Consider the following 12,119-nt stretch of genomic DNA (forward strand, 5'->3'; position numbering starts at 1 on the left):
GGTAAAGAGATGATGGTTGGAACAAAATGTTCTAGGAGAAAGCTGTTCCCTTGGGGTTTCTTTTCTTTAAGCCTTTGCATATTACAATTTGAAATTTTTTGTAAAGAGATCCCCATTTTATATTCACACTGGTAGCCTGAATTTAAATATCTCTCTCACCTGAGATTAATACAGGCTTCACCCTGAATTACTTCCCAGCTCTGAAGTGCAGCTCTGGAGAGCTCAACTCTCCACAAATTCACTTCTCTTTTAGAAGCATAAAAGCTTAGGAAATATATGAAATATTAAAATACCAGGTGTGCTGGGGCAGGGAGTGGGGAAGGGAAGGCTGGGTCAGTGCAGGGGGGGGCTCCTTTGATAGGAAAACACACTTTTTCCTCAAATGAAACCACAGATCTCTTAGCACAGGACAAGAGATCCATGAAACACTGCTGGCAAAAATTTCAGCCCAAAGGATGGTGCTCTGCTTTATTTTATTTAATTGTGGAGCCCTGAAATCCACGGCCTGTGCAACAGAAATGATTATTCTCCCCCTGCAAGTGAAAATATCGAGTTTCTCCTGAGCAAAACAAACTTGCTCCCTGTCAGGCCAACTCCATATTGACCAAATCCACCTGATGGGGGGAAAGTCCTTTGTTTTAGGTGCTGGGGACTCATTAGTTAATTGCCACAGAAATCCAGCATGTTATATAAGGATTGAACCCCTGAGGAGCTGTTGGGCAGGTGAGGGAGGGTGGCTGGCACAGCAGCAGGGTGGGCAGGGCAGGGCAGGGGGGCACCCAGTGTGCCCACATGGCCCCCTCTCCCCTGGGTTACAGCACTCCCTGCCTGCTGTTTTGGGGTTTTTTGACTGGAGGATTTTGGTGCTGTGAAAACCAGCCCCTGCTCACCCTTGGTTTGCTTCCACCCTCTGCATCTACAGAGAAATCAACTCCATCAGACTTGGAGTCAGATGATCTTTAAGGTCCTTTTCCACCCAAACCATTCCATGAAAATTAAGCTGTTTGCTCCAGCTCGGAGATCTGCTGGTCCCTGGAAGCCCCTTGTGCTGTCCCCATCTCCCTTTCCCCCCTCCCTGGTGTTTTTCCATGTCCTTTTCTCCCTGCCTGACTTCACCAGGTTGCAAAACCCAAAACAGCCTGTCCCAGGAGGAGGGAAAACTGAGCCAAGACAGGTGGGGTGGTGCAAGGTGGGACCTCCTGGAGAGCCAACATCACTCAGAAAAATTCCCAGGAGCTGCCAGTGCTGCAAATCCCTGTTTGCTCATGAGCCATGAGCAGAAGATTTTAGAATTATGGAATGGTTCTGGTTGGAAGGGACCTTTAAGCTCCTGGGCTTCCACTAAACCAGTGTGGTGGTTTGAAGGTAAACCAGTGGGAGAAATGAACCTGACTCATGAGAGGTTGTAAGTCAGACTTACAATTTAATAGAAAGATGACAATAAATACAAAGATACAGAGAAAAATTGGGTTTAACCCACGAAAAACAGAAGTATAACCCAGCCCCCTGGGGCACAAACAGAATGGGGTTCATCAGCCCCTGTGCTGAGCCCCAGGTGGGCCCCCTGAGTGCAAAGTAAAAGGAAAGGCAAACCTGTTGGTGAGGGTGATGTCACAGTCTGGTTGAGAGTGGCAGTCACAGTCCTGTTGAGGTTCTGGTCCTCCTCTGGATCCCACCAGTGGTACCAGAAGTCCCAAATCCCCAAGGTTATCCATGCTCAGGTTCAGGTGGGAGCACCCAGTACCTCCCCCAGGGTGGGAATTCCACAATGGGTGATTTAACTCTGTGAGTCATGGGATAATTTGGAATCTTTGATGGTCTGGGTCGTTGCAGCTGCCTGTTGTGCCAGTCCCACATGCCCAGGAGCAGACATGGCCCCTCAGGCTGGGGGTGAAGGTGCTGATGCCTCCCCAGAGGGGAGTTACCACAGCTGAGTCACTGGTGTGGGGACACAAACACTCCTCTGTCTGCCAGGCTTCTTTCCCAGCCAGCTCCCAGCCTGAGGGCTCAGCTGTGCCCTGGGCAGCTGCTGCCAATGGGCCATTGGGAACAGTCCATGGGAAATGCCACAGAGGGTGTAGAACACACAGCTTTGGTCACACCCACACAGTGATAAGCTGGTCCTGGCTGCTGTAGCCAGGACAACCAGGTTGCTCCAAGCTCCATCCAACCTGGCCTTGGACACTTCCATGGAGGAGAAGCTTCCACAGCTTCTCTGGCAGCTCCTCTGTCCATCTTCAATGAGCAAGCACTAAGTGCAGGAAATGGTGGTCCACCTCCAGCCTGGGGCATCCTGGATGTGTCCAAGGAAACATCACAGCTGCTGAAGCCACCCAGACAGGCACATCTTGGGATATGACATGATATCAACCCAAGCTTTGGTCTTGGCAGGACGAGAAGAAACAGCCTCTAGTTGTACCAGGGGAAGTTTAGAATGGATATTAGGGAAAATTTCTTCATGGAAAGGGTTGTGTATCCCCAGCAGAGCTGTCCAGGGCAGAGGTGGAGTCCCCACCCCTGGAGGGATTTCAAAGCTGTGTGGATGTGGCACTTGGGGACAGGGGTCAGTGGTGGCCTGGGCAGTGCTGGGCAAACAGTCTTAGAGGGCTTTTCCAACCTTAGTGGTTCCATATTCTGTATCCTCTGGACTTGAGGACCTTAAAGGGCTTTCCCAACCTTAGTGGTTCCATATTCTGTATCCTCTGGACTCAATGACCTTAAAAGGCTTTTCCAACCTTAGTGGTTCCATATTCTGTATCCTCTGGACTCAATGACCTTAAAGGGCTTTTCCAACCTTAGTGGTTCCATCTTCTGTATCCTCTGGACTCAATGACCTTAAAGGGCTTTTCCAGCCTTAGTGGTTCCATATTCTGTATCCTCTGGACTCAATGACCTTAAAGGGCTTTTCCAACCCAACCAACTCCATGATTCTGTAGAGGCTTCTCTTTGCTGAGCTGCCTTTTCCATGTGCCTATTCCCTGTTTCCTTGGGAAGGTCCCCCCTGCTGCAGCTGAATGAGTTCAGTGCAGCTCCTCCACTCTGCCAGCTGCAATAAATTCCTCTGCTAGTGCTGCTCGTCTGAATCCAATAGAGTTTATTTCATTTTAAGAAGTCCTTTTTCTTTTTTTTCTCCTTTTTTTTTTTCATTTCAGGAAAATGAATGTTAGAGCCAGATAAGAAACTATAGTCTGCTTTCAAGAAGGTTACAAGAAAACTGCATCTTGCATTACTAATCCTTTATCTTTCATGTTAACAAAAAGATTACTGACATATTTTTGAATGAAAGAAAATAAAATAGCAAACGCATCTAAAGAACTGTGTAACTTTCATGCAACACAGAAATCGGTTGTTAAACGGGGCAAAAAAAAAGGAGGAGAATGAAGGGAAAATTCATAATACATTTCCCTTTGTAAAGTGAGCAAACCAACTTTCTGTAGTAAGAGAAAACTAGTGGAGGACTAGAAGATGTTCTTTCATAAATAGAGAACGATGTTAGTTTTGCCAGAGGTTGGATTCAGGCAGCAGAGGAGAAAGTCTCCCTTGTCCAGGTTTTCCAGGGAAGGGATCAGGAGATTCCTGAGTCCATCCTGCTGCATCTCCCCAGCCTTTCCACCAGCTCTGGCTACAGCAGAGCTGTGGGTCTGCCAAAGCTCAGAGGGAGGGGGGACATGTCCCAGCACATGGACCTCTCCAGGACAGATGGTCATCCCAAGGGACCTGGGTGGTGGTTCCCTGGGCAGCGCAGATGGAGCTCAGAGCAATGCGGTCTGGTGGAGATGTTCCTGCCCACGACAGGGGGTGGAATGAGTTGAGCTTTAATGTCCCTTCCAACCCAAACCATCCTGCGATTCCCTCATCCTGCAATCACGGTCTGCCGGCGCCAGACCCACCCGGGATGACTTTTCCTGGTGCTTCTCTCCCCAAACCTCGCTGGAAATCCTACCCCTGATCCTCAGCCCCGCTGTTCCAGGAGAAAACATCCCCCTGCCTTGGCACCGAGTGCTTCATTAGGAAGCCCATAATTGAATTCCCTGACCATTCAGTTCTAAAACCCCTTTGATCGAGAATTAGTTAATTACATTGGGCCCGGTCTATTCCTTGTCACCAATTTCGCCCATGTCCCCCAGATACGCGATGGCAGGAGCCGCTCCCGCGCCGTGTCCTTTGAAACGCGTTCAGGAGCCTTTGAAGCTCTCCCCCCTTAATGACGCATTGTTCGCTAATAAGTTGCCTGTAACGTTTCCCCATTAGGAAATAGCTGTCTGCGGCTCACTTGGGCTTCAATGAGGAATAATAATCCCAATGTAATTGATAATGTTGGAGAATAAACGGGGAGAAGGCGCTACCCGAGGGATGGTCGTGGGAGGACAGCGGGGTCCCGTCCCGTGTCCGTGTCCGTGTCCCCATCCCCATCCCCATCTCCATCCCCATCCCTATCCCTATCCCCACCCCCAGCCCCAGCCCCAGCCCCAGCCCCATCCTCATCCCCAGCCCCAGCCCTATCCCTATCCCTATCCCTATCCCCAGCCCCAGCCCCATTCCTATCCCTATCCCCATTCCCATCCTCATCCCTATCCCTATCCCTATCCCTATCCCCAGCCCCAGCCCTATCCCCATCCCCATCCCCATTCCCATCCTCATCCCTATCCCCATTCCCATCCTCATCCCTATCCCCATCCCCATCCTCATCCCTATCCCCATCCCCATTCCCATCCTCATCCCTATCCCTATCCCTATCCCCATCCCTATCCCCGTCCCCGTCCCCATTCCCATCCCTATCCCTGTCCCCGTCCCCGTCCCCATCCCCATCCCCATCCCCATCCTAATCCCTATCCCTATCCCTATCCCTATCCCTATCCCTATCCCTATCCCCATCCCTATCCCTATCCCTATCCCCATCCCTATCCCTATCCCTATCCCCATCCCTATCCCTATCCCCGTTCCCATCCCCATCCCCATCCCTATCCCTATCCCCATCCCTATCCCCATCCCCGTCCCTATCCCTATCCCTATCCCTATCCCTATCCCTATCCCTATCCCTATCCCTGTCCCTGTCCCTGTCCCTGTCCCTGTCCCTGTCCCTGTCCCTGTCCCCGTCCCCGTCCCCGCCACCGCCCGACCTTCTCCGCGCCCGCCCTGCCAGAAATCCGTTTGACTTTGAGCCGGGGGCTCAGTCACAGCCCCCGCAGGCTGATAAGAGCCGGGCACGGCGCAGGTGGAGGGTGTGGGCAGCCTGCCCTGCCCCCAGCGCGCCGGCTCTGCGGGAAGGTGAGACGAGATAAGGAACATCTGGAAGCGCGGCGGGAGGGGAGGCAGATGGGGAGATAACGCCGAGATGGGGAGATTGCGCCGCGCCTGGCTCAGCTCCGCAGAGAAAGGTGGTGGAGCCCCTTCCTTCTTCTCCTTTCAGACCAGAGCCCGCTTGTGCCCTCTCCGAGAAGGAGCATCTCAACAAAATCCTGCCCCGACTCCCCAAAAAACGTGTTTTTCCCTGAGCCCCGCAGCTCATCAGCAGTACCACGGTGGGCTCTGCCCAAATAACCCTCCCCAGCTGTTTGCTGGGGCATCCATCCCTCCTGGGCATCCTGCAGCCAGGCAGGGAGCGGCTCCCTGCCACCCACAGCTCCCTGTCACAGGGAGCTTTTCAAAGAATTGCTGGTTTTCCCCAAAAAAAGACCAGGTGTCAAGTGGAAATCCTGCCAGGTGAGGCTTCTTCCCTGCAGTGTCCTGTCCTTGCTGTGAGAGCAGCTCAGGATCACACTCCTGCCATGGGGGAGCTTTCCTGGCTAAAACATCCCTCTGTGATTCCAGGCAGTTTGCAACAACAAAAACTAAATAAAAAAAAAAAGAAAAGAAAAGAAACAAAACAACAAAAAATCCACACACAAAAAAAACACAAACAAAACAAACACACAACAACAACAACAAAAAAAAAAAGAGAAAAAGGAAACAAACAAAAAAGGGCTTGAAAAGCATAGGGAGAAAACCCTGTAGGAAATCCAGCTGGGAATACCTGCCAGGCCAGGCAGGAGCTTGCAGGGAGCAGTGACTCCAACAGGGCAGAGGCTCCTGCCCGAGCTGGTCCAGCAGTGGGCAGGTGGAAGGGATGCTGTGCCCAAATCTTTCCCGGTGTTTCCACCAGGCACGTGTGGCTGTGGTGGAATTTGACTTCTGGGAGATCAGAGCATGCAGAAAGAGCCCCAGAAACTGAGCTGGGCTCTGTCACACAATTAACCAGGTGGAATATAATCGAGGCTGGGGACTCTCCAAGCCTTTCCTCCCTGCACCATCCACTGAAGGTGCTCAGTCATGCAGCACGTTCCATAAACGCTGGCCTAAAACCAAAAGGGTTAAATATTTCCCCTTCCCTCTCCATTCAACCCCAAAGAGAATAATTTCGGAGTGAGGAGAGCATCGTTTTACTTTAACTGCTACAAAAATAGCTTTGAATTGCTCTGTTTTGCTCCGACCTCCTTCTCCAGCACAGCTCCCTGCCCGGCGTTCCGGGTACACACTCGCACATCCCTCTGCCTGCACATCCTCCTGCACATCCCTTTGCCTGCACATCCCTCTGCCTGCACATCCTCCTGCACATCCCTCTGCCGGGCACACACTCACACATCCCTCTGCCTGCACATCCTCCTGCACATCCCTCTGCCTGCACATCCTCCTGCACATCCCTCTGCCTGCACATCCTTCTGCACATCCCTCTGCCGGGTACACACTCGCACATCCCTCTGCCTGCACAGCCTCCTGCACATCCTCCTGCACATCCCTCTGCCTGCACATCCTCCTACACATCCCTCTGCCGGGCACACACTCGCACATCCCTCTGCCTGCACATCCTTCTGCACATCCCTCTGCCGGGCACATCCTCCTGCACATCCCTCTGCCGGGCACACACTCGCACATCCCTCTGCCTGCACATCCTCCTGCACATCCCTCTGCCTGCACATCCTTCTGCACATCCCTCTGCTTCCAGGTCGCTCCGGCCTGGAATCTGCTCCTCTCGCACATCCCTCTTCTCTTCCATTTGCTTCTATTGCCCTCTGCTGGGCGCTGGCAAAGGGAGGGACGGAGTCCTGGGAGCTTGATAAGCAAAAACGCCGCAAAAATAACGGCTAAGAGAAAGTTTTGGATTCTAATAGTAGCAAAGGTATTTATTGACAACGTTGGAGGCAAAGACAGTTCATACTGGGCAAAAACTTGCCTGACTTGTTTGTGGGAAATAAGCTATTTTATAGTCTTAAGTCCATGGTTAACACCTGCAATTTCCATATTAATGACTGGGCGGAATCTTGGGCGGAGCTTTTCTTTTGGCTTCGGATTTGGGTGGTGCTCTCCTGACTTCATCCCTCGGGGTGGTCTTGAAGCGTCTTCATCACTGTTGGACTTTTGCCTTTTCTTTGTTCAGTGACATGACCCGTCAGACTTGTAAACCCTTGGCTCTAACTCCTAAAACTCCTGGATCTTTATCATTTCATCCTGTTGAAATGTCTGGCTTAGTTTAAGGTATGACTTTAACTCATGGTACACTCGTTTCTATAATTACCTGACAATTTGTCCTAGAACTTTATGCTGTTCCATGGCCCTGCCGAGCAAACAGCACTTTGCAAAGCAGTATTGGAAAATTTCACAAAACTGGGGGTTTTTTTTGGTCTCTTTTCTCTTTCAGAGGTGCCTCCTCTCCTTCCCTTCCCTCCCCTTGACCTGAGTGTGCGTGAGATAAAAACAAGCTCCAGAACTGGGCCAGACTTTTCCCACGAGCTCAGGATGGAAGGAGCTTGTCCTGGACATCCTGGAACTTTTGCTCCGTGCAAGGTTTGCCTCTCAGTGGGGGCCAACAGGGAATGCACCTAAACCAGAGGAAAACAGGATATCTGGAAGGGCCACAGGGCCAAAACCAAGGTAGGGGTTGGAGTGACTTGGGAGGACCTTCAGACTGCCCAGGTGGGGGGTGAGGTGGGGGCTGAATTCCTGAATTGGGGGCTTTGGATTCAAGGAAAACACAGGATCTGAAGGGAACCAGGTGGCAACGGAGTGTTGCCCTTAGTCATGGAATCATGGAAGGACAGAATCATGGAATAAGGAAATCAGAGAATCATAAATCACAGAACCAAGGGATCAGAGAATCATGGAATTGGAATTATAAAATCATGGAATCAGAGAATTGTGGACTCAGAGAATCATGGAATTGCAGAATTATAAAATCATGGAATGAAATCATAGAATTGTTGAATCATTGAATCATGGAGTTGCAGAATTATAAAATCATGTAATCATGAAATCATGGAATTCTTGAATCATAGACTCATGGAATTGCAGAATTATAAAATCATGGAATCAGAGAATTGTGGAATCAGAGAATCGTGGAATTGTAATTATAAAATCATGGAATCAGAGAATTGTGGAATCATTGAATCGTGGAATTGCAGAGTTATAAAATCATGGAATCATGAAATCATGGAATTCTTGAATCACAGACTCTTGGAATTGCAGAATCATGGAATCACAGAGTCATGGAATCACGGACTCACAGAATCATGGAATCATGAAATCACAGAATTGTGGAATCAGAGAATCATGGAATTGTAATTATCAAATCATGAAATCACAGAATTGTGGAATCAGAGAATCATGGGATCATGACATCACAGAAGGGTGGAATCATACAATCATGGAATCACAAAACTGTGGAATCACAGAAGGGCAGAATCATCGGATCATGGCATCATGAAATCATAGAATCATGGAATTGTTTAGGTTGGAAAAGCCCTCCAAGGTTGAGTCCAACTGTTGCCCCCAGCACTGCCAAGGTCCCCGTTAAACCTAAAATCAAGACTCAAAATCACACAAGTTTAAGGAAAAGGGTTAAATATCTCCTCTTTCTCCTTCATCCAACCCCAAATCCATTAATTTTGGAGTTATGAAAACATTGGTTTTCTTTCAGTCCTACCGAAATAGCCTTGAATTGCCCTGTTTTGCCACATCTGCCCCTCAAAGTGCCATATCCACACGCCTTGGGAGCCCTTCCAAGGTCATTGTGCCTCACCCATTAATGCCCTTTGCTGGCAGAACAAGGTGCTTCGAGCTGCTGATGCCTCGAGAGCAAAGAGCACCAGCAGCACCAAGAGAAGACCCACAAAGCCCTGAGGACACTGGAAGAGGAGGGAAAACACAGCAGGGTGGGTTGGTTTGTGTCACAGCAGCCTGGTGAGAGCTCTGGGTGCCACCACCAGCACCTGGCAGCAATTCTGGGGGGCAAAGCTGAGTATCCACTTGGGACCACGCAGGAAACCCGAGGATGTGTCACTCCATCCCAGAGATGACCATGGCCCACACTGGGTCACCACCAGCCAGCTCAGGAAAGGAACAAACTGGCAGCATTCACAGGAATAGTCTTCGTTTCCAAGCATATCATTTCTGTCCCTCTCTCAGCTTTTCAGCAGCTTCTGCATTTCTTCAGCCTGAATCCAAGGTGGAAGAGGGGAGGGAAGAAACTGGGGAGCATTTTCCTTTGAGAACTGGGGGGATTTCAGCAGAGGTGCTGTGGGGGCAGATTGAGACTCTCCCATCTGTCCCCAGAGCTGGAGGGAAGGGATGAGCCAGCAAGGATGGGTCAGGGAGCAGGGGAAAGGGACACCAGAGTGTCCTGAGATCCCCTGGGGATGACCAGCTTTGACAGGGACATTTTTTCCTCCCTCAACACAGTGCCACCTCCCCCATTCACCCATCCCACCTGGACCTGCTTCTCCCCAGCAGCTGGAGAAAAAGCTTGGAGAAGAGCAGCACAGGAAAAAAAGAGGGAAAAGTAACAGCAGGTCTTTGGGCACTGAGGGGATGGAAATGAAGGTGACTTCAAGATTCCCAAGCCTGTGTCCCTCAGTCACAGCCTGGCCATCTCTGCTTCCAGAGGTCCTCACACACCCACCGGATTACAGGTGATGGAATGCCTTATACCAATTAATTCCCAAAGTGTAATTAACATCTGGGGCAGCTCCATGTGATCCCCAGCTGCTAACAAGGCATGGCACCACTTTAATTCCTGCTACGCTGCACCATCTCCTTATTAAATCCAGGAGCAGGTTCCATCACATTTCCCTTAGAGGGAGAAAAGGAAAGAGAGAGAAATGGAGCAGAATTTGTCTCAAAGAAATATGATAGATTAGAGTTTGCTGGATAAAGAAAGTAGGGAAGGGGGGAGGGCATGGAATGGGTAATTTTGTAGGGGGGTGTGTGTGTGGGCATCTGGATATTCTCTCCTGCCATGACCTCCCTACACCCCATCCATCAGCCTGGGGTTGGCTTATTCCAAGCAGCAGAGTCTTTGCTCGTGTCTAACAGGCCCATCAGACACAATCTGCATGCCAATTACCAGAGCAGACCCCCTGATACTGGGAAATGGAAATGAGCTGTCAAGGAAAAACCGGCATCAGCAAGGCTGGGCTTGGGCTGCCTGAGCTCCCCACTCATCTCCATGGGCATCCTGCTCCCTGTGCTGCCATGGCATGGGAGCCCCGATGGAAAAAGTCATCTAGAATAACAATAAACTACAAAATAATAATCAAAAAACCTCACCCAAGTAGAATATTTTATTGTTAACTGTGTTTGCTGCCAACGTTGAGGGCACAGTGGGATGTTCACCCCAGGGCAAGAGCAGGGAGGACGAGGAGGAGCACAGAGAAGAGTTGGGATAACTGTGGGTTTGAGGTGGGTAGATCAGCAGCGAAGGGAAGGACATGGGCAAATGTTACCTTAAGAGTAAAGCAGATCCAGGTCTGGCTTCTCTGCTGCTCTGGGGTGGGTGTACCCCAAACCCTCCCACTGCAGCACCAGCACCCACAAACCCCATTGCAAGGGATTAGGATGGGGAACACACTGCCCAGCTGAGCATTCCCCAAAATCGGGGTGGGACACGGCTGGAAAGGCCCTGGGCAGAGCATGCTGACCTGCAGAGTTTCCTCCCAAAACAGGGATGGCAACAGGCTCCCTGAAAAGCAAATAGGAGCTGGGCTGTGCTCGAGCTGCTGCTCTCAGAGGTGCTTGGAGAGCTTTGCCAAGGGCCACCGGGAAAAGGGGAGCTGGAGCTGGGAGTTGGTTGGTCCTGGAGAAATATTTGAGGGGAAAACACACTGAGACCCAACTGTAACACCAGATCATCTGCATCCTGTTGATCCGTGATGGGGAGGAGTGGGAGGAGGGATGAAGTTTGGGAAGAAGACACACCGCCCTTTGCAGGGAAGGGCTGGAATGGGGCAGGGGGGCTGAGGGAGGGGGTGAGAGCAGAAGGAGGGGGAGGAAGGTGACTCTTCAACCCACCTTTGTGCTGCGGGAAGTCCAGGGGGCTGGAGTTGCTCCTCCTGGCAGTCCCTTCCCGTTCCCGGGGGGTGGCAGCGCCGTGGTTTGACGAGCACCACTTAACCTACCTCCTGCTCCGTAATAACCTCATACATCAACCGGGAAGAGACTGCGGAGCGTGGCTGGAAGGGCTCTGCTTCCACATCCAGCGTCCTTGTCCCGAGGCCCCTGGGCTCCGTATGCAAACAGGCTGCCTGTCCCCGGGGTTCCCAGGGAGAGAGTGCCCAGACATCCGCTATTCCTGCACGGGAGGCTGGGAGAGGGACCAGCCTGACATCCAGCAGCACTGGGAAAAGCGGAATGCTCCTGGCGGCACACTGGGCTAACTGGGAGCTCAACAGCCCCTTCTGCTCCCTGCGCATCTCAGGTGCCCAGGGAGATCTTCCTGCCCTTCAGGATAATCCAGCAGCCACTTCCCATCCCAGGGCAGCTGTCAGAGGCATCCCCTGCCTCTGTCCCACATCCAGCCCCCACCTCCCAGCCCAGGGCAGCTGTCAGAGGCATTCCCTGCCTCTGTCCCACATCCAGCCCCCACCTCCCACCCCAGGGCATCTGTCAGAGGCATTCCCTGCCTCTGTCCCACATCCAGCCCCCACCTCCCACCCCAGGGCATCTGTCAGAGGCATTCCCTGCCTCTATCCCACATCCAGCCCACACCTCCCATCCCAGGACAGCTGTCAGAGGCATTCCCTGCCTCTATCCCACATCCAGCCCACACCTCCCATCCCAGGACAGCTGTCAGAGGCACTCCCTGCCTCTGT

Source organism: Pithys albifrons, chromosome 11, assembly GCF_047495875.1.
Source record: "Pithys albifrons albifrons isolate INPA30051 chromosome 11, PitAlb_v1, whole genome shotgun sequence".
Taxonomy (NCBI): Eukaryota; Metazoa; Chordata; class Aves; order Passeriformes; family Thamnophilidae; genus Pithys; species Pithys albifrons.